A 25689-nucleotide genomic window follows, 5' to 3' on the forward strand; every position below is an offset into this window, starting at 1 on the left:
GTGCCAGCCCTATTTTTTCTCCTCAGAAAAGTTCTCTTTGTTGCACTGAATTAATGCTGTTTGTTCTAGTTTCAAAAGCATTTAAATGTTTAAACTCAACTTTAACACGTTCATTAAGAGACAAACAGCAAGTAAACACTGAGCTGTGACCATAACATCTAGTGGTTATGGAAAAAATAGAAAAGAATATTTTTAGAAAGTGGGTTTCCACTGTGGTCCTGCTGGGTTTGAGTGGGGTTTTGAGTCCGTCTGCAGCTGAACATTAGATGGTATTTTTGAGACCAATCCAACAATTTTGTCAAGCCATTAAAACACCCTTTTGAATAGCGGAAGAAAATAAAGTTAACCCTTTATAAGGCAGTCATAGAAATAGAAAATTCAAAATGTTAACCATAGTGTGTCATTGGAGGACATAACAAGACTTTATTAGTTTTGTGAAATTAAAAAAAAGGTATTGTCATGTAGAAAATCAAGGTCAGTGAAGTTATCATATTTCAAACAGTCTGAAATACCTCACATATCACTAATTGATGCCTTTGGGATTGTTTAGAAATATTTTTAAGCAAAAAAAAAAAAAGTTGGACCAAAATCTTTTTTTTTTTCGGACCAAATACCCCCCCACCTTACGATTTGTCGTACCGGTGGTCAAAAATGACCCCATTGAAAAATGGTTTCAAACCGTCTGAAATACCTAACATGTGACTAATCGATGCCTTTGTGATTGTTTAGAAGTATTTTTGAGCAAAAAAAGAAAGTTGGACCAAAATCTCGTTGACTTTTTTTCCAGACGACATACCGCGCCCTTACGATTTGTCGTACCGGTGGTCGAAAATGACCCTCTTCCAAAATGGTTTCAAACAGTCTGAAATAACTCACATGTGACTAATTGATGCCTTTGGGATTGTTTAGAAGTATTTTTGAGCAAAAAAAAAAGTTGAACCAAAATCTTTTTTTTTTTTTTTTGTCGGACCACATACGATTTTCCAATGGTCGAAAAAAAACCTATTCAAAAATGGTTTCCAATCAACTGAAATACCTCTCATGTGACTAATTGATGCCTTTGAGATTGTTTAGAAGTATTTTTAAGCACAAAAAAAAAGTTAGACCAAAATCTCGTTTTTTTTTTTCCAGACGCCCTTACATTTATTTGTATCGGTGGTCGAAAATGACCCCGTTGAAAAATGGTTTCAAACAGTCTGAAATACCTCACATGTGACTAATTGATGCCTTTGGGATTGTTTAGAAGTATTTTTCAGCAAAAAAAAGTTGGACAAAAACCTTGTTTTTTTTCCAGATGACATACCACACCCTTACGATTTTCTGTACTGGTGGTCGAAAATGACCTACTTGAAAAATGGTTTCAGACAGTCTGACATACCTCACATGTGACAAATTGATGCCTTTGGGATTATTAAGAAGTATTTTCAATTTAAAAAAAAAAGTTGGACCAAAATCTTGTCTTTTTTTTCTGGACCACATACCCCCACCTTGCGATTTTCCGTAAAGGTGGTCGAAAATTACCCACTTCAAAAATGGGTTGCAAGGGTTAAAGGGGGGTGGGGCCACAGCAGGACAGGGTTGGAGGGGGTAAAGGGGGGTGTGGCATCGTGAAAAACAAACCAAGCATGACTGACCAGGGGGTGGGGCATGGTGAAAATCAAACCAATCCTGACTGACCTGGTCAGGGTCGGAGGACTGTCCACATCTGATGAAGGACACTTCTTGATGATGACGCTGATCTAAAACTACAAAGAACCTACAAAGAGCCTACGAAGAACCTACAAAGAACCTATGAACAACCTACGAACAACCTAAAAACAACCTATGAAGAACCTACAAAGAACCTATGAACAACCTACGGAGAACCTACGAAGACCTACGAACAACCTGTGAAGAGCCTACGAACAACCTACAAAGAACCTACGAAGACCCTACAAACAACCTACAAACAACCTACGAAGACCCTACGAACAACATACGAACATCCTACGAACAACCTGCGAACAACCTATGAACAACCTACGAAGAACCTACGAACAACCTGTGAACAACCTACAAAGAACATACGAACATCCTATGAACAACCTGCGAACAACCTGTGAACAACCTACAAATAATCTATGAACAACCTACGAAGAACCTATGAACAACCTACGAACAACCTGCAAAGAACCTACGAAAAACCTACGAAGAACCTATGAAAAACCACCAAAAGCCTGAGTCACAGAGAAAAACCTACGACAAACCTGATGAACTCTCGTGCAGCAGTGCATGCTGGGAGTTGTGCGGCGTCCACACAAACATAGGTTGATCTTTGACACCCGATTAATATTTTGCTTGTTAATGCCGCCATCTTGGCTTATTAGTGACATCACCCTAGGACCGTCCCCGGAGCCACAGCTCGTACTCACTGCTCATGTCCAGTTTCTTGTGGATTCCTGGCGTCCTCGCTGCCGTCATCCTCCATTTGGTGCTCAGAAATTTGGAGGCTGACAGTTTGGAGGCGGTGTGCAGAGACTCCGCCCTCATGCCACCTGCCTTCCCGGCACTCATGGTGGATCTGCTGGACCTGGTCCCTCCGCACGAGGCTTTCTGCATGATGGTGGGGTCCGGCGTCGGAAGGGCGCGGCGGGAGGGGCCTCGGGTCACCGGGGCGGCGGCGGGAGGTGAACAGGGAGGGGAGGGGGGCAGGGAGGGTTTGAGATGGGAGGGGGGCAGGGAGGGTTTGAGATGGGAGGGGGCGGAGTCAGTGGATCCAGAATCCGTAGTCCATAGTCGTGTCTCAAATGGAATATACAGGGTATGGGACTCAGAATGCACTGTTTTTGCAAATGTTAGCTAGCAAAAAACTGGTTAAGTTAAGCTAATGTTAGCTGCATGCATTAGCCCCACTCGGAAATGCCTCAGATAGTCCAGGCTCCGTTAGCGTCGTTAGCACGGCTACAGTCAAACTGGAGCCGTCAAAACTAAAAAAACTAAAAAAAACTAAAATATAATTAATGGTTGTTTCTAATATTAAACAGCAAGACATTGTTATAATTTATATAAAGCAAAACCTGTAAAACGTATCCAGTAATATTCTGTAATTCCAGTAATTAGCAAACAATTTTACAGCATTTTATTGGCAACTTTTTTGGCTGGTATTTACTGTAAATTCTACAGAAAGTTTGTTACAATGTAGTCACTTGCCTGATGAAGGGTTAAAGACAGGATTTTAATGGAGTTTACATTGAGTGCATCAAATATGTTCAACAGATTTCTCCTCAAGTGCAAATAAAATGTAGCCCATTGAAAAAAAAACAAAAAAAAAAAAAAACAGAAGTCATGTAAAGTGTATGAAAACAGTGGTGACTTGAAGCAGCACAGATGCAACAGTGAAAATTAACGCCATGAATTTCAAGATGTATCATAGCAGTTATGCTTCCAGTTGTGTTTTGCAGATTAGGTCCCTGTTTCCTGTAGTGTACCCTGTCCAGCTGTGCAGATTTGATGGAAAATCTCCTATGATACCCATCTGCTCAAAAGTACTCAGTCACCCAACCCTCTGTGCAAACACATGCTAGAAATATCAAAATTCTTCTGTCCTCTCTCAGCCTTATTACCCATTTGGTTTTAAGTAGGTTTTTAGGTTCTAAAATGCCCAAAGCAGATTCAGTGTCCCCTTTGTTGCTGCCGCCTGTATTGAACGGTATCACCCTTTAATTCGCTGAGCGTCATCCCCGAGCCTGTCTGCTCCAGACGTGAACTCTGTCCAGCTGAAGGAGTTTGATGGAAAGCCTCATCTGATAGCCATCTGTTCTCAGATAGTTAATCAGGTGTGCTCACTGTGTGGTCTTTAATCACCTCACGCTAACTGTCTCTGTACACTGTGAAGTCAACGCATTAATGCTGCGTTAAACCATTCATCTCCAAAAGTTTGTTTCTCTAGAATTGGGGAAAAAGTTGTTTTTATAGGTTAAAGGTTCTGGGGTCGATAAAAACCTATGATTCAAGATTCAAGAATGTTTAGTCATAATGTGGACGCAACAAAAATTTTCTTAGAGGTAGTTCTTGGCTAGATAAAAAATAAAAAAGAGAAAATACAAAAACACACAAGAATATGTACAGCAAAATAAAAACCCTAAAGAATAAATATATCAAGGCTGTGTACATTATACATAGAAAAGAAACGTAAAACATATTTGTACAGTCCAATGCAGTAACAGAGCAAAAAAAGTATGTGCCGTTCGGATGCAATTGTGTGCAATATTGTGTGCAAATACGGTAGCCATGTGCACATGAATCCCAGCCCCAGAGAAATGATGGAGCTGGTGGTAGGTATAAAATATAAAAACAACAAATACAGGTTCAGCCCTAGCCCACATTAAAAGAACTGTGGTGGATAATGTTCTGAAAGTTTATATTCATCCTCATGAATCACACAGATGTGCATTGTCTCGTCTTCCTTTATCACAGATCTCCTTCACTCTGGGATTTTGTCAGTGACTCAGTGACCTTGAGTTGGTGACTGGGTTCTTTTAGTTGCATTGACCTCAATTAAGTCATGTCTATCAAAGTGTGTGTGATGGATTCAGACCAGATAAGGATCTGCTGAGGAGTTTATCAGGCAACTCTGATGCCATCTTTGATGTGGATCACCACTCACCAGCATCATTCAGTCAGAACACAGGGTTAATTTGTTTTAGATAAATCCCCGATCGGAATTTGTCATATTTACCTCCACCAAGGAGGTTAGGTTTTTGCCGGCGTTGGTTTGTCTGTTTGTCTGTCTGTCCGTGTGCAAGATAACTCAAAAAGTTATGGACGGATTTGGATGAAAATTTCAGGAAATGTTGATAGTGGTGATCGGGGGGGGGGGGGGGGGGGGCACTGATCTGCCTTGGCAGAGGTCTGCGCTCTCCGAGTGCTTTTCTAGTTTTTTTTGGCAAGTTTTTTATTGTCTTTTTCAGTTATAATACAAAAACATAAAACAGAACATAACTAGAAGCACTCATAGAGCGCAGACCTCTGCCAAGGCAGATCAGTGTGTGTGTCCCCCCCCCCCCCCATCACTACCAAATTACCACCTACATCCACTCTACTACCGACAGGAATTCAGCCTGAAATTACATCAATACTTAATGAGTTTATGAAGCTAAAATCAGATTTGGTCACAGTGATGTAGCTACAGATTTTTTTGTTGGTTGATTTGTTAAAAAATCTACAGTATTTTAAAGCTCTCCTTTTTCTCATCACTGTAAGATATTTTACTGGGTTTTATTTCATGTCAAGTGGACTGCTGAGAGTTGTGATATTTTTGTTAATGACAGTATGGTTTTCTGTTTGGATGACATGCAATAAATGAACTTAGGCCCGCTTTAACTTAGTTTTACAGGGTTGAACTGAGTATGCATATTTATTTCTCATTCTCTTTTCTTCAGAAAGAACAGAAACATATAGAGAATATGTACGCAGCATTAAAAGGCACAAAAAAACTGAATTAAATGGGTTGAAATGGTTAACACTGAATGCATTCAGTGTAACACCTGGTATAAAACATCAGAAAATAAATGCAATAAATGTCAGGTTTTCTGAACAAACGGCATGTTAACAAAAGGCATGTTAAATGCAAAGGGAGGTCACACTGAATATTATCTCTGTGGTTTATAGAAGCTGTTATTTCTCTGAAGGTTTTATTTTTACTGCTGTACATGCCTCCCATATATCCAGACAGAGAAGTGCATATGTGCGGTCAACTTTACTAATCCAGCAAACCTGATGTTGGCCAAAGGTGAATGCACAGTACTCTAGATTTATGCTTGCTTATTTAACCTTGCTTATTTAAAGACCCAGTGTGACTTTTGTGGCAGTTCCCAAATGAATTTTTCACTCTATTTTACCTTTCTTAAATGATTTATCACCATTTATCATAATATTATCCTTTGTATTTTGCATTTTTTTCCAGTGAAAATCATCTATTTTCCTATATTTAATTCACTGATCATGTAGATCAGGGGTGTCAAACTCATGTTAGTTCAGGGGCCACATACAACCCAATATGACCTGCAGTGGGCCAGATGATTAAAATAATAACACAATAATACAAAAATAATATCAAATCCAAAATTTGTGTCTCATTTCTATGTCTTAGAGTGAAAAAAGTAAAATTATATTATCAAATTTTTTACATCCTTTTAAAAAATGTGGAAAAACATGAACAACCATGACCAAAATGAAATTTATTAAGAAAAAAAGTGCAATTTTAACAACTGATGCCATTATTTGGCCTCAGCTTCTCATTTTCACATGTTCATTACAACTTCCAGATCACAGTGGATCTACAAATACACAAAACATTTAATAACAGACAGAATATTGATACAATTACTCTTAATTCTCTTAAGACATTTCAGGTTGTTCATATTTGTTCAGGTTTTTCACATTTTTTGTAAAAGACTAGTTTGTAAATGTTGACATTTTTGTGTACTTTTACTTTGCTTTTTTACACTAAAACAAAGAGAAAAATTTGTGGTTTTCATTATGTATAGATTATGATAGTATTTTACTGGTCTGACCCACTTTACATGGAATTGACCTAAAATTATTTTGACATCCTTGATTGTTAATATTTTCAGTGTAATTTTTGTGTTTCACTAATTCATCCCGCGGGCCAGTTTTTGGCCCCCGGGCCGCATGTTTGACACCCCTGATGTAGATGTTCATCAAAGCTTGGAGTAAATTCAAAGGTTATTAGATCAAAACAGAAAAAACTGAAGAAAAAGTGACTTGTTCAGTAAAATCTATTATTAACTGAACATAAAATCAAGTGTCTTCAACCTATCATTGATCCAACTCCATGGTTTTATTGGTGAATCAATGTTGTAAAAGATGACAGAGTTTCCACATTCACTACACAGTCTCTGAACGTCCAAATGGGTCATATCTGATGACCATGAAAATGTGAAAAACTGTATTTTACACCAATTATTTACATGTATTGATTGGATTAATGGATGAACAGTTATTAGACAGTTTATATCAGCAGATGTTTTGGTCGACAGTGGATGTTTGGGTCTTTATGGGTTAATATATCGTCGCTGTCGGGTGGAAACCTCATAAATCCATTTTTGTTTTTTTTGTTTTTTTTGTCATAAAATGATTCTATTGGTTAGTCCTCATGTTGGCCTGATAGTTTTAGAAATGTTCAACCAATGAAACGTGTTGAAAACGGCTTGTGACTACATCAAATCAAAGCTTTTTTCTTTCTTTCTTTCTTTCTTTCTTTCTTTCTTTTTCTATAAAATTAGCATCCCAGATTAGTGTCATCACTCAGTCCACATTCTTTTCCTCTCTCTTGGCTTTACACTTTTGTCTGTAACCATAAACACCACTTTTGTAACTCTGACTATTAGCCTCTCTTCATTGTTTACACCTATGTATGCATTATGTTGTAAACAAAGACGCTGATATCGTTTTATTCTTGTGCACATGTTGTTGAACCCACATTTATTAGATCAGTGTTGTACAGTGTGGCTGGTAATAAACTCTTTAGAGCTCAAATCTCATCGTCTGTAGGTGCGTTTATGAGATGCCAGTCTACTGGCTTATCTGATGTGTACATTACTGGAATTGTTTACAAGAATAATCCACAGTGGCAGGACGTCTGCATCGGCTTAACCATGCATCAAGTGTATTTATGTGAAAAATGTTAACCATCCCTACTGTGTGTGTGTGTGTGTGTGTTGCTCCAGCACATAGAGTTCAGATAAAACCTTTTGTGAGGTTTTGGCTCTGAGCACAATAAGCGTACGGTGAGATGAGTCATCCGTAGCACGCATAACATAAGCTCAGTAATGCTTTATTCACTGTGGGTGAATGGCATGACAGATAAACACATACATTGTGTCACACAAATGATATAAGTGAATCAATGGTCAACCTTCACCACAGTGATGATGAATGTGACATAATTTCCTTATCAATCATCACAGAAAAGAAAGAATCTGTAAATTTTTAAAAATCTGCCACAAACATGAACCAGGTCATTCTATAGCAAGATTACCTTAAAATATTGTTAGGATGGAGGATTAACTCTCCATTAAATCATGTTGCTAAAGCTCTAAATGCAAATAGTTCATTTTCTGATGTTCTACCAGTTTAGTATTATCTCTGTTACAATGTCTGATGTTTTGTTTTCTTCTTTTTTAATCAGAGGATTAGGATAATCTCTCTCACACAGCATATATCACATACATTTAGATTTATACTGCAGTGTGGATTGACACATTCTGATATGGATTCAATGTTTGGGTTTTTTTATAATAGAAATAGTACATCATATTCAATCTGTTAAACACAAAGCCGGTTTAGTTCATTTTACATGTAAGATGACTGCGATGTACCCTACACATGCAGTTGTACAGCAGTAAATATACGTTTTCATACTATGTCACAGTTGAAAACTCTAAAACGTATAACTTTATAACTGTTTCCTCTCCTGCAGATAAATGTACAGTCAACATCTCTGGGTGTACAGTTCCCTGCTTTGTCCTGACATACTGAAAATCTCAAAATATCAAGATGTTTCAACAAATAGCATGAGACAAAGGAAGCCAGGTTTGGTAAAATGCATTTAGTCGACTTCCCATGTGAGTGGATGTGGCAGTAACAGGGCTGATATGTCTGTTGTACGAAGCACAGTGTTAATTAAATGGAGCTTAGCAGACCGCTTTAATGAAAAGCACTGAACTACTTAATGACTGGAACGCTGAGCCTCTGTCCTCTCTCTGCACACATTTCTTTGTTCCGCTTTTGTCTTGAGCACTTTATCTGTTTATTGCTTGTGTTCTTTCATTGCTTTTAACTTTGCTTGGTCATTAAAACTTGCATTACACAGGACAGTTACTCAAAAATTACACTCTGCTGTTTCAACAAAACTGTGTAATATTTGTCACTTGTATTGTATGGAAGGAGAGTGTTAAGGTGTTGGCCTTTTCCTTTGCTCAGTGAGAAAGGTGGAGGCAGTGAAGATAATGGAGGACAAGATTAACTGATTATTTGTTCTAAAGCAGTGTTTTTCAACCTTGGGGTTGTGACCCGCCTGGAATTCAAACGGGGTCACCTGAAATTTCTAGCAATTGATAAAAAATAAATAAATAAAAATAATTATAAAAAATATTAAAATAATAAATTATCTTTTAATGATTATATATATATATATATATATATATATATATATATATATATATATATACACATTTCAATATATATTTTACTAAAGAGACGTTAATAAGACGGACGTTGTTTGGCCCCTAGGAACTACGGTAGTTCTAAAACACTTACACTAGCTCTGTCTGTCTGTCTGTCTGTCATGCACGCTGTATCATAGAGGAATAAATAGAACGTTGAACGTATGTAAAGTTTCACTTTCATTTCACGACAGCGTTCGTTATGTTAGTTATGGACCGCACCCCCAGGTATGTAACTGCACTCCCCCCTACCCCCCGGCCCCGACAAAAAAAAAAAATCCCCTGTGCACACAGGCACACACAAATACACTGTGTTCTAAACAGCTTGTTCTCTGTCCTAAAATTAATTATTTGGTTCATTGTGTTGTAAATGTTTCTCTTCAGTTTGTTTAAACAGAATACCAGTTTACCCTCTTGTTAATGTTGCACTTCATGTGGAATTTTTTTGTTATTTTTATGCAGAATGTGAACTGACAGAACTGTGATTAGATTTTTCTTGTTTGTTCAAAACTACCTTTCAGGGAAAAGTGTAATACTAATGTTTAAAATACATTTAGTAATATTAATAATTTATTTTATTTTCTATTTGACTTGTAGCAGCAGAATTATATTATTCCTGTTTTTCTATATTCTATTGTCTCCAAAAATTGGGGGAAAAATGTTAAAAAATTCATAAATGCATTAATAGACATTTTGAGGGGTTTTCTTTCTTCCGGTACCGAACGGAAAAAAAACAAACAAACCGTGGCTTTGAAAACCGAAAACGTACCGAACCGAAAATTTTGTATGTATATACATTTTGCAAAATATTTGTATTTATTTGGACATGAATCATGCAGGATGTTAGAACGTAAATTAACTGAATAGTAAAAGCAAAGGGCAGCTTCTCTGCAAGTACATACACCATCACACACTAACAGAGGGTCAGACCTGAAAACATTTCTTCAGAAGTGTAAAGATGATCAGTTTTTCTGTGTTTTTACAGTAATGTGTGACCAGATTCCAGTGACAACTTGCAACAGTTAATCTTTTGATAAGACTTGTGATGTTGTATCAGTTGGTTTGGTCTTATTTTTCAGAATCACCATAAATGAGTCAGTCTGTATGTGAATGCTACTAAGTATCTGCAAATCCATCTTTGCACCTTAGAGTATGTGTATTTATATTTCTGCATATGTGTGCTCATGAGGCGTGAAGGGTCTTACAAATGCTGGATAAGGTCGCTTAATGATGTCAGTGAAAGCTGTTCTTTGCTCGTCTGTCAGGCTTTGATGCCTCCAGCAGAAATAACTAAAGATCAACCAGCCATGGAGAACAGGCTTCACTCTGTGTCTGTCTCTTTTTCTTTTTCTTCTTCTTCTGTCTTTGCCACTTTCTCCCATGTAACCTCCAGCCTGGACACCACCGTCTTCTCCCACTCATCCTCTTTTCTCTCTTTCTTTTTTGCAGTTATTTCACTTCTTGTCATGAATTCAGTCATCCTAAGTTCCCTCAGGAGATTTTGCAGCAGCAGCAGTATTTTCTTTTCATCACACAGCTCAATAACTTGGAAATTATTGAAATTATTTTCAGCTGGTTTTATGTTTCCATTCACTGTAGTTGGTGTCTATTATTTCAGGCTAAAATCTTCGTCTCATGAGAGTCATTTGAGATGAAGTCAGTCAAACTTTCTTTTATTCAAAACCAAACCATACTGCTATGAGGAGACAGTGTCTGCAGATCTCACCATATTATAGTTTATAGATACAGTGAAATTATTTAAATGAATTCCCTGTTAAAACACTTTAATACTATGTAAATGTTTTTCAATTTAGTGTCACGCTCTTTTTAGGCTGTGTTCCATTTTAATGCTAATCTGAAAATAGAGGCAGTGACTGATAAATTAAACTTAGACATGAAAAAGTTTTTTAAAACTTATACATTTGATAAATTAAATCAAGAAAATATGATCCTTACATGAGCTGGTGACCTGCTGAGGGTGTACCGTCAGCCAGTGTCACCTGGGGGGTTTACTCCAGCTTCTCCACAGCCCTACAAAGTATTAACAGGTTATGGAAAAATGAATGAATGAACACATGATCTTTACATGACTGAAAATCACCAACAGTTTAACATATAGGCTACTTTAAACCACTAAAGATGGTCTTGTTTGACTGATTACCTCCGCCAAGGAGGTTATGTTTTTGCCGGCGTTGGTTTGTCTGTCTGTCTGTCCGTGTGCAAGATAACTCAAAAAGTTATGGACGGATTTGAATGAAAATTTCAGGAAATGTTGATACTGGCACCAGGAACAAATGATCAAATTTTGGTGGTGATCGGGGGGGGCACACTGATCTGCCTTGGCAGAGGTCTGCGCTCTCTGAGTGCTTTTCTAGTTATCACTGTCTTGGTTTTCCAAACACAAATAGGATGCCAGTTCATGAATGTGAGGTAAACTTTCAACAGCTGTATGTTGTATTTCTACTTTAAAATACTCAAAAAGTACTTAATAGTATCATTGGAGTCTTCAAAAAATGAATTGTCATGACTTTATCGAGATGTGTACTGAATTCATTAACAACCACTAGGAGTGTGTATTGGCAAGAATGTGGTGATACGATACAAATCACAATACCAGGATCACGATGCAATATATCACGATATATCATGATACTGTTAAAAAGGCAATTTTTTTGTTTGTTTCTTTTTTAAAAATTGATTATTTCCTTGAAGAATTGAATCACACCAGAAATATGCACAAATACTAAACTTTTTTTTTTTTATTTTTTTTTTTATCAGAACAGGATCTAATGCTATATCACAAAATTTTCCCGTGTTAAAACTTAAATTCTGTTTTACAGACATTACAGTTTAAGATCCTGTTCAAATGTTCATATTCTATTAGTTCAGAACTAACATCAGAACATTATTTTTGTGCAATCCCAACAAAGGAACTAACATTATTTAATAAAAGAGAAAAACAAAAAAAAATTAAAATGAACCTCCACAATAACTGCATTTTAATAAATGCCTAACACCTAAAAATATCAATACAGTACTTTATAATATCGATACAGTATTGTGAAATGAAATATCGCAATATTCTGCAGAAATTATATTTTCTTCCACCCGTAACAACCACTGGCCAACATTCATGTTACTGTGAATGTATGGGACCACTGGAGGGAGTAATAGCCCCCCCCCCCATCCCAATGGTGATGAAAACTAACATCAAGGCTGAGTTGGGGATAACTGATAATAAACAACTTTTATAATTAAGAAAGTGACACCGTGATAAAAGCTAGAAGTGCGGTAATTGGACAGAGCTTTAAATGAAAAACATGGAGTTTGATGCTGAAATCAAAGTGTTTAACTATGACATATTAACATATACATAAAGTTATGATGTGATATTATTACCTATAAGTTCAAACTAAACTGTGACAGTTCTGACCTTATTCTGAAAAGATCTTTAGTTCAGCTATTGATAACACAAACTTTACAGAAACTGAGGTGAATATGTAGTTTGACTGTCGTTGTTTTCTGCATGAACTTCAATGTAAACTATCAGCTGACACAGCACATGAAGATTATAATATTAAGAGGAAAATGTGATCATTCCACATTACAGCTGTGTGTAAATAATGAGTTTCAGATTTAGTCAGTGAGTGACACAATCTGTTCAGACGTAGCATTAATTCATTAATTCATTGGTGGTTTTGGTGGCTGTTCTGACCCACCCCCCCCCCCCCCCCCCGCTGTCGATAGCTGTAAATATTAACACTACATATAGCCACTTGAACTAACCCACATCAGGATACTCCTTTACTTTTGTTGACAACAGAATTGTATTTTCCATGGTTTAGTTCTTCATTAAATGGTTTTAGGTCCAATCCCAATTCACCCCTTGGCCCTCCCCCTCACCCCTACCCCTTGGCCCTTGCACTTGGCACTACCCCTTGAAACGGAGCTGCAATGGGTAGGGGTTGAAACATTCCCCTATGAAATGGGACAACCCTTTACGACCTGTTACGTCATCAGCAGTCATCGATGCCGCTATTAACAGATGCGACAACTTTGTTTCCGAAAGAATTCCCCATGCCATCAGCAGCTGTAATTGTCTCTGTTCCACGGGCTTTGGTCATGTTTTTGCGGCTATCAACTATAAACTGCAGAAATGCGATCTATAACACATTGAAATGGCTTTAAACTGTCGATCAAATGATTAAGTTGTTTACGAAGAAAATACATACATTTGTGTGTTTCTTTCATCACACTGCTGCACTTTTTTGGTGTGTTTACCTCCATCTTGCCAATGATTCAAACAGAATTATGGGAAATTTCTCCTAGCCCTCTGTTCATGGTGTGGTCCTGGGAAATCTCCATTTTGAGTGCTATTCAGTCCTCCGCCTTAGCCCTTCCCCTCCGTCTAATTGAGAATCAGGACAACACTACCCCTTCACGTGTACACGAAAAACGGAGGGGGAGGGGTAAGGGGGAGGGCCAAGGGGTGAGTTGGGGTTCAGCCTTAGTTTAATTGAAGTTGAATATGATCATAGTGAGGACATAGTTTATCTAAGTGGGTTAAAACAGAGGATAGTTTCTTCAGTAATCCTTCAGTTCTGCTGTTTGGGCTGGTGTAGGATAGATCATCGGACCCCCACAGCGCCCCACACTGCATATTGTGTTGAGGCAGGACCCCCTGGAGGAGGGATAAGAAAATATAAGATACTGCTCTGTATATGAGAGTGATGGGACGGATGTACATGTACATCTACATCATGTCAGATCATAAAGTCCACAGATGCATAGCTGGAGAGAAACTAGTCATTTTAATGCTATTTCCTTTTCTTCGTCTCCTTTTTATACTTTATTTCCATTCACCTTCTCTTTGTCTTCCTTCTGTCTCTTGCCATGACAGATGTTGCAGAAAAAAGCAGAACAGCTGGATGCTTTAGGGCTGTTTATTCACCCTTTCCTTCTCCTCTGTCACCCCCCTCTTTTCTTTCATCCTTGTTTTTCTGTTAAAGCGGTCACAGATGGAGACCCAAATTTCAAGCCTTGAATTTTTAATTCAAGTTCATATGCAGATATAATCCCCCTCACTCCCTCTGTTAAGTTTATATGTATATGTATTGTAGACAGGATGCATAAGGGTGAAATATTCCCAAAGCCCAGGAGGAAACTTCACGTCAAGATCTACACTAATAGCTTGTGAAACAAATGCATCATAAATCATAAGCGAGTTTTGGCCTTTTTTACCCCCGCCCCCCCATCCTTGGCTAATTATGAGGGAGTTATTTTTTCTTTGCCCCAAATCCCCTTATTCCACTCAAGTTCTCCTCATGTTAAATAACCCCAGGCCTCCAGTGTGTCATTGAGAGTGTGTTTGCGGTGATTGATAAATATGCTGCGTCTGTATACACATGTATTTGTTCCTTGTGTGTATGTGTGAGTGTGCGTGTTCACCAGAGGCAAGTTCCAAATCTCATCTGAACTTAGAAGACAATTATGTAACTTATTACACCACCACTTTCCTGGACACACACACACACACACACACACACACACACACACACACACACAGTTACATGAAAACTCAAGCCCTTCTCACACATACAGCAGGAAAACACAGAGAAATGAATGCAAACGCATACACACACTGATACCCAGACAAAGAGTGCACACTCATGCCTCGTCCCCACAGGACAGACACTCACAGATGGGCACAGGAAACAGTCGCATCTGCCAACTTATTTTACACAAAAGTGAAGTTGTGCTTTGGATATACGTCATGTAGCAACAGTTTCTCATTTTCTGAGATTTGGAGGATTGAAGCTATACATTAAATAGTTTTTAATCTCATAAATCCTACAGCACTGCACACTACACCAGGATGTCCTGTGGATCCAAACTGTAGTGGTGGTAGAGGGGGGAGCAAAGAGGCAATAACAGAAGGGTCCACAGAGGTAGAGAGTCAGAGGAGGTAGATTTTAGCTGATGATAGGAATATGTAGGAAAAATTAAAAAAAAAAAAAAAAAAAAGGAAAAAATTGACATAACCCTGATGCTCTAAGTCAGTGGTTCCCAACCTTTTTTGGCTCGTGACCTCATTTTAACATCACAAATTTCTGGTGACCTCAGACATTCAAAACAAATACTTTTTTTGCTAAAATTAATTTGTTTTTGATCATGTAATACTTTGCTATACTATGTTGCAAATAAACGTTAATTTTAGATGACATTTAGTCTATATAATGTATATTATTATGGACGAAGGCAGAAAAGCCAGGTGTAGATTACTGCACAAAGTGAGAATTTTATTTTCCTTCCAATCCAGCTTGAATTTATAAGGCTGCAAATTAATACTGAAAAAACAACTCAAACTATGAATTATGAAAGAGCTGCAGCATCTGAAACTGACCACAATGAACATTTGAAAGATAAACAGAACCACAGTGCTTCAGTTTCAGAGTTTGTCATGTCTTTTATGTAGTGTGATTGTCTCTCTCAACTCACCATGTATTATTTTTTATCAGTAAGTTTTTATTTTTATTTTATCAATTACTAGAAATTCCAGGCGACCCCACGTGGGGTCCCAACCCCAAGGTTGAAAAACACTGCTCTCAGTGCATTAGACCTCTTCTCTCTTTTTATTCCATTCTATAGACCACAGTAGTTCTTGAGGTCATGACTGGCAAATGTGTTCAATCCTAATGTCTTATTTTTTTCTAAACGTGTGACTTTTTTTATGCAGAAACAATTTGCCCAAATCCTATGATTTTTAGGGATTCCTTAACCAAACACAAACTGCCTCAAGAACAACATGAAACAGAGTAAAATCAGGTCTAAAAACGTCAGAATCTGAAAATACATCCTCCGTCTGTGGCTTCATCCTCTGGTCAAAATCACAAGACTAAATATGAATCTATGTAGATGACCTCAAGCATTTCTACACTGCTGTGGAAAAGAGAAGACACTTTTGCAACATTAGAGCAGTAAAGTCACGTTGAATTGCATCTGATTGGTGAAAGCTAATTACAGCTGCCAGTCATGTATTTAACCCCTTGTCTATCTGAAAATACCTGTCATCCGCCAAAATCTGCATCACAAAAAGAGTCTACAGAAGGGAGGAGAGTTCTTATTTACTCAACGATACAAAATAAAATATGCAAAGATGTAATTACTGAATTTGTGCTCAATAACACCAAAATATTATCAAGAGCTATGGTGTTAATAGAATAGAATGGAACAGAATAGACTTTACTGTCATTACACCAGTTGTGTAATGAAATTGCAGGTGGTCTCTGCCAGTGACAGTGCACTTACATCTAAATAACACAATAAGATACAGACACATATTAACAAATATAAGATATAATGTAGTGTGCAATCTGAATATGTGCAAATAAGAGATACACTGTATGAAAGGGTAGAGTTCAGAATATTAAAAGTAGAATAGTGTAAATTTAACAAAGTATTAAACATTAAACAGTGTAAATAGTGCAAAAATTATAAAGTATTAAACAGTGTAAATAGTGCAAAAATTATAAAGTATTAAACAGTGTAAATAGTGCAAATGTTACAAAGTATTAAACAGTGTCAATAGTGCAAATGTAACAAAGTATTAAACAGTGTAAATAGTGCAAATGTAACAAAGTATTAAACATTAAACAGTGTAAATAGTGCAAAAATTATAAAGTATTAAACAGTGTAAATAGTGCAAATGTTACAAAGTATTAAACAGTGTCAATAGTGCAAATGTAACAAAGTATTAAACATTAAACAGTGTAAATAGTGCAAATGTTACAAAGTATTAAACATTAAACAGTGTAAATAGTGCAAATGTAACAAAGTGTTAAACATTAAACAGTGTAAATAGTGCAAATGTAACAAAGTATTAAACAGTGTAAATAGTGCAAATGTAACAAAGTATTAAACAGTGTAAATAGTGCAAATGTAACAAAGTATTAAACATTAAACAGTGTAAATAGTGCAAATGTAACAAAGTATTAAACAGTGTAAATAGTGCAAATGTAACAAAGTATTAAACATTAAACAGTGTAAATAGTGCAAATGTAACAAAGTATTAAACATTAAACAGTGTAAATAGTGCAAATGTAACAAAGTATTAAACAGTGTAAATAGTGCAAATGTAACAAAGTATTAAACAGTGTAAATAGTGCAAATGTAACAGGATAGTGAACAGTGTGAATGCAGATGTAACAGAATATAAGTAAAAATGACATGTTAAAACAGCTTTTTCTGCAGTGATACAATCAAACATGAGGCACAAAACACGGAGACACATGTTCACACGTTAACCTGTGCATAGGCATTCATCCATACATACAGATGCATGCTATTAATATTTGTCCTGGCATACATGCGCACCAAGGGTCTTAACATACACGCATATACGCAGGTGCACCATCAAGTACACGTATAATTGCGTGTCAGAGCCACAAACACACTCGGGAAGCCTGGCTTTTGATTGTGTGACATGTGTGACATTACCTGCATACCCACAGTCCCCGGTGCAGATGCAGAAACACTGACTGTCCTGATGATTCAGCAGAATGAGTCAAACTCTATGTAAACAGGACTCACAGTGTTTTAAGTTCAAGGATTTTGGTTGTCTTTTTGGATTTCCAGTATCATTATTCCACAGTGTTTGCTTTGTTGGGTTTGTTGCGGAAAGATAAGCTTCAGAGAGGCATATTTTTATTAGATTTATGATGATTATTTTCCTGTTTGCTGGATTACCTTTTTCTCTGTCAGGCTTCATTTACCAAAATCTGTTTAACCCTTTCATGCACACTGGTCACTACAGTGGACAGCTATTCTACAGCTGTTCTCTTGTATACTCATGGATTTTGTTGTTCTTTTCGTTGTTGTTGTTGTTGTTTTTTACACATATCTTTATTAAAGTTTTAAGACACTACATATCTTTTCTGGCATGAATTGGTAACATTATGTAGATCTCTCCTGAGCATAAAGCCCGAGAATCACAAGCCCTCCCCATAGTTTTCACACAATTTATCAGTAAATACATATTTCTGTGCGTCAAAAATTAAATGTGTGGTGTCCAGCTGAGTGGACGTTTTTGCAACTTCATGAAAAATAGGTTCATAAGATTTTTTTTTTTCATTATTATTTTTTTTTATGTATTTTTATTTTTTATTTAATTATTATTGTTATTTTTTTAAATTATTATTATTTATTTTTCAGAAGAAAATTTTTAATTGCATTGTTTTTTTTTCATGCCTAAAGAGGAATAAAAATACTCAGGAAAAAATTTTGATCAAGGTTCTCATAATTCGTGCATGAAAGGGCTAAACAAGTTACATTTAGTGAGTGTTTTGTTCTTAAAAATTAATTGAAAACATGTCATTGCTGATACAAATTTGGTGTTTCTTTGACAAACTGGATTCATACGCAGTCTAACTGACTATAAACATCCTGCTCAGCTGTTACACAGATGAAAGCATTACCTTGACCCCCCCCCCCCCCCCTTTATCACACATTCACGAAGTACTCTTGTCATAGTCCAACACATGTCTATGCTGTGTTCTTTCAGTCTCACATATACACACTCAGCAGGATCTCTAAATCTGTCTCTCACATGCTCTCTCTCTCTCTCTCTCTCCCTCTCTCTCTCTCAGTACATCTCTGCTGTCTCTATCATTACGGTCTCAGTCTCTCTCCTTCTCTCTCTTTCTGGATGTGTTCAGTCTAAGTCAGAGTATAGGACGGGACAGACAGGCAAACCAAAACTGACTGTTTCTTCATCCACGGCCGGCTGTAGGTACTGTACACTTCTGTTTTTACTACTTTTTCTCCATGTTTCTCTTCATCCTTAGTTTACTCTGTTTCATATTATGTCTGAATATCAACACCTTTTCTCTGAGTTACACTAATGACAATGAGGCACTTAAGTGAAATGTTGAAATTATTTTATTTGGAAAAATAAAATAGAAATATAGGTAATGTTAGCATTTGATGTGAATACAATGTGGCATAAATGCTGACAAATCCTAAATGAGAGACTCATCCGATCTTTAACTATTCCGCACTTCCCATCTGTCCTGTCTGTTTTTTAGGGCAAAAATTAGATGCTTGTTTTTTTTTTCTTTTTGGGAATCATTGTACAGCTCTCCTTTTTGAGGTTTTATTACATGTGTGTTTTGATGTTGGTGATAATGGTTATTAAACTAGTCAAATTACTAGCCCACCATGAGCAACCTGAAGTGACTTATTGTTCAGTTCTTTATTTTTGTAATTTGTAAGTGTTTGGCTTGTTGTTGAAATAGAATCTGACCATTAATAGTATCTGACTACACTTTGATCTTCTTAATCATGTGCATGTATTCATCAAAAAACGTAAAATATTGCAAAGAAATGACTTATTACTTGGAATGTTTGTCATTCTACAAAGTTCATCGCATTAATTATAGGTCTTGAAAAACATTTTTAAAGTGAACAGAAACTGTAGATATAATAAATCTGAGAAGCTGTTGTAGGACTTACTCCAAGTTCTGTTTCTTTCTGAGTTCTGATGGACAGATTCTGTATGAACAGATTGCTGCTTTTCGTCCCAGCTTAGTGTGTGATAGTCAGTGCAGTGATTGCAAGTGCGTGCACATGTTTGAGTCTGGGAGAATAATCACTTGGAGACAGTTGGTGTGTAATCAGCGAACAGACGGGTGAAGTGATTTAAGAGGAACATCCGAGAAGTAGCCTAGTTAATGTAAAGTTAATAAGCAACAATATACAAGTGGTTTTTGATGACCTGTGAGTAGGGATGCAACGATATGAAAATTTCATATCACAGTTACTGTGACCAAAATTATCATGGTTATCATTATTATCGCGGTATTATTGAAATTGTGCTCAAAATGTTCAGGAAGTACTGATACACACACGGAAATAATTTAACTGAGTTGTATTAAAAACAAAAAAATAAAAAAATAAAAAAATAATTGGCACAATGTACCTTCTCTTGGCAGAAACGTTCAAGTATTAACCCTTAGTGGTCTGAGCCTATTTTGGCCATTTTCAGTACTTTTGATTTTGCCTTTATATATTATATAAACAAATGTTTACTATACCCATGTTTGGGATCTTTTTTTTCAGCACAACTTCATCTAGCTCATCTGTCTATTATTTTTTCACTTTAACCTACTATATGAACATAAAAGGCCAGAAAACACACACACACACAAAAATATTAAATCCGATTGGAAAAATGTATATAATATATTGCATAAATAACACAAAGATGTTTAACAAACCTTTTCAAAGACTTTAAAAGTGAATATTGGTTCCAAATATCAGGTATATAAAATTAAAATTGTAATAAATTAAAACTATACTCAAATATTTGACATAAAAGCATAGCTTTACATATGGTTTTTCCCCTTAAAAGTGTGATAATCAAACACGGTTATCATGATAATTAGAATTTTAACGGTAATACTAACCGTCTGCAATTTTACCGCGGTTTATCGTTGTACCGGTAATCGTTACATCCCCACCTGTGAGTTGTTTTTATGACTTAATTTCTCTTTTGTCGTCTGTGAATGGATCATAACCATGCTTGAAAAACTGATCTGCACAACTTCATCATCAAATGTTAAGAGTGAGTGAAATAAATGTGCTGTAATTATTAGGATAATGGATGACAGTATGTAAAAGTCACTCTTAGCCAGTGATGATCTGAGTAATTCTTAAATCATTTGGTTTAAATCTGATCGATAAATTGTAGGAAAATAATCTCTATGAATCAACTCTTGTGGGAGCCGCTGTACATGATTATATGATTAACATGTTTTTTGGTTATACTCACCAAACCTCATTATTACTTTTATTTAATTTAATCATTTTATGGTGTTGTTACATCATATTATTACTATTGTATTCCATGTCTGTTGCTCTGTCTTGCACCAGTTACCTTCAGCATAAAATTGTGTACATTTGTAAAAATTACTCGAGCATATAATGAAGATTAAGCCTCATCAGTCAGAATGCGACCTACACTTTATATCAGTTTCAGTTCCCACTTTCTGTCCAGTATCAAATCGTTGGCTTCCTGATAAAACCTGCTAAGTGACATTTTTGGTTGGGAATAAAAACCTGCTATCTCCCCTGTTATAAGCTTTAAATTTCAGTCTCCTGTGAAAGTTGTTGACATTCCATCAGAAGTACCAACATTAACCCTTTCATGCATAGGTCACTCCAGTGGACAGTTCCTCTCCAGCTGTTCTCTTGTATTTTAACGGGTTTTGATGTTTTAGTTCCATATCAGCCAACACAGTGAACACTTACGCACCATCCCATACACTGACATTCATACCATTACTGTAACTTTGCTGTTCTTGATAAACCTGATCTGCACTAACATGTTTGAGTGTAAATCAGTTGTTATTTGTTAGACAAGAAGGTTTTTTTTTGCATATTATCTCCATGAAGTGAGTAATTACTGGCATTAGAATATGTTAAAATATGAGAAGACATCAGATTAGCAGCATTAAAAATGTTTTTATTTCATTGTTTTCATATCACTTTCTGATATTTGGTTTTAAACACGTTTCTTTACTTCAAAAATTAAATGCATGGATATTTGTGTAACTCCATAGAAAAAAAAAAAACTCGATCGCATTGTTTTTTTCATGCCTAAGGAGGATTAAAAACACTGAAGAAAAAAATCTTGACTGAGGTTCTCACAATTCATACATGAGAGGGTTAAAGGAACAGATCTTTTTCGTCTTATTTCAGTTTCCTGTTATATAAACAGTTTTTTGTTTCTCCTGTAAAATTTGCCAAAAGTCACATAGCAGGTTTTATCAGGAAGCCGACGATATAGAATTTAACATTTTACTTCAGACAGTGTGGTTCTTAAAAACCAGCACATAAAAAGTACAAGTAAAAACTCATCTCATCTCTGAAGTTTTTTTTTTTTTTGTACCTCTCAGGCATGTGGCATAATAACTCTTACTCATACTAACTCATATGCTCACGCTCACTGCTGTTGTTGCTCATGACCTTTTGGTTGTGTTTTACTACACAGACACTGCTCAGAGGCAGGAACTTTTCAATGAGAAGGCAAACAAGTTGAGCTCTCTGAAGATTTTTTTTTTTTTATTCACTCTGTGGTTGTGTCATCTCTAAATGACTATAAAGTCAGTCACTTGAAAAAAAACCCTCAGAGGAAGATTGAATTAAATATAGATCTTAAATGGCTGATGCGCGAGCTCTTAAAGGTTTCTCATAAATTATGCCGCTGTATCTTAACAGTGGCGATGAGAAAAGGAACGAAAAGGCGCACACAAACAATAGTTGTCGGTGTTATGTGATGAGATGAGACGGCTGTGCATGAATAATGAAGCATAATGGAAATTATCATAGTACCATACATTAGCGGTATGTATTATCCTATATATCAATATGATGAACTGGGAGCTCAGGTTTACAGTACTGTTTTAGTATTACAGTATTTATCAGTAGTTCCTTTTTTACATTTTGTCTGTATTGATGTATTAACTGTTCTTAGCCCATTTTCCTGTAATGTACACTTGTGCACTTTTATTTCTCATTTGTAAATTATTAGACCACCCTTGTTTTCTTCAATTTCTTGTTCATTTTAATGCCTGGTACAACTAAAGGTACATTTGTTTGGACAAATATAATTATAACAAAAGTATCTCATGAGAGTTTAATTTCAGAGCTGTTATCTAGCTATTTTCGATATTTTCTTGATAATAACCAAAATCACTTAAGTTCTTACATCAATATCTATGGCATTGTACTGCCAAAAACAGTGCTTTTAGGCATTCCATGTTTTCTTTTCTGTCTGTTTTAGTCACATGATACACACAGGAGTTAGAACTTGATTGCATAACCATTGTTTTTGAGGACTTTTGATGGTCTAATCATTTTTTTTCCGTGACTGTATGTCCAGGTCATTGCTCTAGTACACAGGTGTCAAACATGCGGCCCAGGGGCCAAATCCGGCCCGCCAAAGGGTTCAATCCTGCCCCTTGGATGAATTTGTGAAATGCAAAAATTGCAGTGAAGATATTAACAATCAAGGATGTTAAAATCATTTTAGGTCAATTCAGTCTAAAGTGGATCAGACTGGTAAAATACTATCATAATAACCTTTAAATAATGAAAACTGTAAATTTGTCTCTTTGTTTTAGTGTAAAAAAAAGTAAAATTACATAAAAATATTGACATTTACAGACTAGCCTTTTACAAAAAATATGAATTACTTAAATGTCTTAAGAGAGGTATGTGGATTTTTAACAATATTCTCCCTGTTATTTAATGTTTTGTGTATTTGTAGATCCACTGTGATCTCTAAGTTGTGATTCACATGTATAAATGATAAACTAAGGCAAAATATTGTGAACATTGCACTTATTTTACTAAAGAATTTTCAGGTTGTTCATATTTGTTCATGTTATGTTCAAGTACAATTCGTAGATGTAAACATTTTCATTACGGAATTTACTTTTTTCACTCCAAAGTCCTTATCCTATTATTTATATTATTTTACTGGTCCGGCCCACTTAGACTGTATGTGGCCCCTGAACTAAAATGAGTCTGACACCCTTGCTCTAGTAGGAACTTACTTGAAGAGCCTTTTTAGGTCCAATAAAACATCTTTAGAGCTGTTTTCATAATGCAGCTTCTGTAAATGCTTTAAATACTGTAATAGATGGTAGGATTTGAAATTAATGAGTATAAAGATGCAGATTTTACTAAAACCAGTGAGTGGGGTTCTCCTTCTGTTTAAACTGTTGTCTAAACCAACATGTGAACTGCAGTTAATGAACCTTAATGAGGCCTATTTTGCTTTTTTACCCTAGAATGAGCAGAAATCACTGTTAAGGAGCTAACATGCTAAAACACCTCCAAGTGAAAAGGTCAAACTCAGCTGAACCTCTCAGCTGTCAGAGTAGAAGATGGAGTTATTAATGGGTGCTGAGCTGTTGGTTTATATCAGTGCACAGCGGATTAATTTTTTATCTAATTCAGGGGTGTCAAACTCATTTTGGTTCAGGGGCCATATTTAGCCCAATTTGATCTCAAGTGGGCCAGACCAGTAAAATAATGACTTAATAACCTATAAATAATGACAAATCCAAGTTTTTCATTTTTTTTTTTTAAGTACAAAAAAACCCCCAATTAAATGATGAAACTATTTACATTTTACAAAAAAGATGTGAATAACCTGAAAAAACAGAAATGTCATTTGAAAAAATAGTGCAATTTTAACAATATTATACCTCGACTTAGTATTTATACATGTACATTAAACACAATGTTACATAAAGATTTGGTAACAGGCAGAATATTGTTAAAATTTTGGAGTTTGGAACTAAATTTGAACAATTTCTACAATATTACGTCTCTTATTATTAACACAACTACAGATCACAGTGGATCCATAAATGCAGGAAACATTTAGTAACAGGCAGGATATTGTTCAAATTGCACATTTCGGGTTGTTCATATTTATTTATTTTTATGTATTTATTTGCATTTTATTGTGAAAAAAATAGTTTTGTAAATGTAAATATTTTCACAGTGTAATATTTTTTTCACTAAAAATTTTTCCACATAATTTTTCACAAAGAAAATTTGTTGTTGTTATTATTTATGGGTTATTGTGTTGTTATTTTTACTGGAGATCACATTGGTCTGTATGTGGAACCTGAACCAAAATGATTTGGACAACCTGGACTGTTCAGGTTAATTTTTGCACTTTCATCCAGTGGGCCGGAATGGAACCTTTGGCGGGCCAGATTTGGCCCCCGGGCCGCATGTTTGACACCTGTGATCTAATTGTAAGAGACATAGCCAGTCATACTTATGTTTTGTCTGTGTTTTGTTGTGAAAGTGTGAAAAGTGCAGTAGTTTATAAGTATCTCCAGTTTCTCCACCACACGTCTGTGAGTCTCTAACACAGGTGTCACACCTCGAGCACTGAAAACACGGGGCGGTTCATTTTCTGGAGGTGTAAAAATCTGTCTGTGTGAGAAAAAAACAGAGGTAGAGTGTGTTAGAGGCAGAGTTGTGTTATTAATTACCAGAAACAGCGTTGTCCCTATTGATGACATCTCTTTTCTGTCTCTGAAAACCCCCTGAGACACACTGATCCAGCTGAGACAGGAATTGGGATTCATTTCCCGCTTCACTAATTTTTTGTCCCTCACAAGCTCTATATGTGTAAGGTATCGTCTTCCTGCCGCTGTTTGTGTGGCATGTGTCAGACGCTGTGGGTCCACCTGGGAATAAACTCCTATGAGATGCTGATTTCTCCTCACTGTACAGTACAGCTGTCCTGATACCAGACACAGCTGTGCAGTTTAACCTCCTGAACAGAACATGTTATTGTTCACCCATGCCATTCCTTTTCATTGTAATATTCAGTCTTATGGGGTGTAACACTTCACAAGTAATCAGATTCAGATCA

The 25689-nt window shown here is 36.2% G+C and overlaps 1 protein-coding gene across 2 annotated transcripts in view; it reads left to right on the forward strand.

Moving 5' to 3' along the window:
* The window catches only part of LOC115431351 (uncharacterized protein C14orf132), a 33504-nt gene that overhangs the window by 2330 nt on the left and 5485 nt on the right, over positions 1–25689 (forward strand). The window contains exon 1 of one of the 2 annotated variants that reach the window (XR_003937085.1): positions 18803–19014. The exons of the other annotated variant lie outside the window; for it this stretch is intronic. The gene's annotated coding sequence lies outside the window, so the exon portion shown is untranslated. Of the gene's footprint in view, positions 1–18802; positions 19015–25689 lie in introns of those variants that run through there. 2 annotated transcript variants of the gene reach the window in all.

Source organism: Sphaeramia orbicularis, chromosome 13 (assembly GCF_902148855.1).
Source record: "Sphaeramia orbicularis chromosome 13, fSphaOr1.1, whole genome shotgun sequence".
Taxonomy (NCBI): domain Eukaryota; kingdom Metazoa; phylum Chordata; class Actinopteri; order Kurtiformes; family Apogonidae; genus Sphaeramia; species Sphaeramia orbicularis.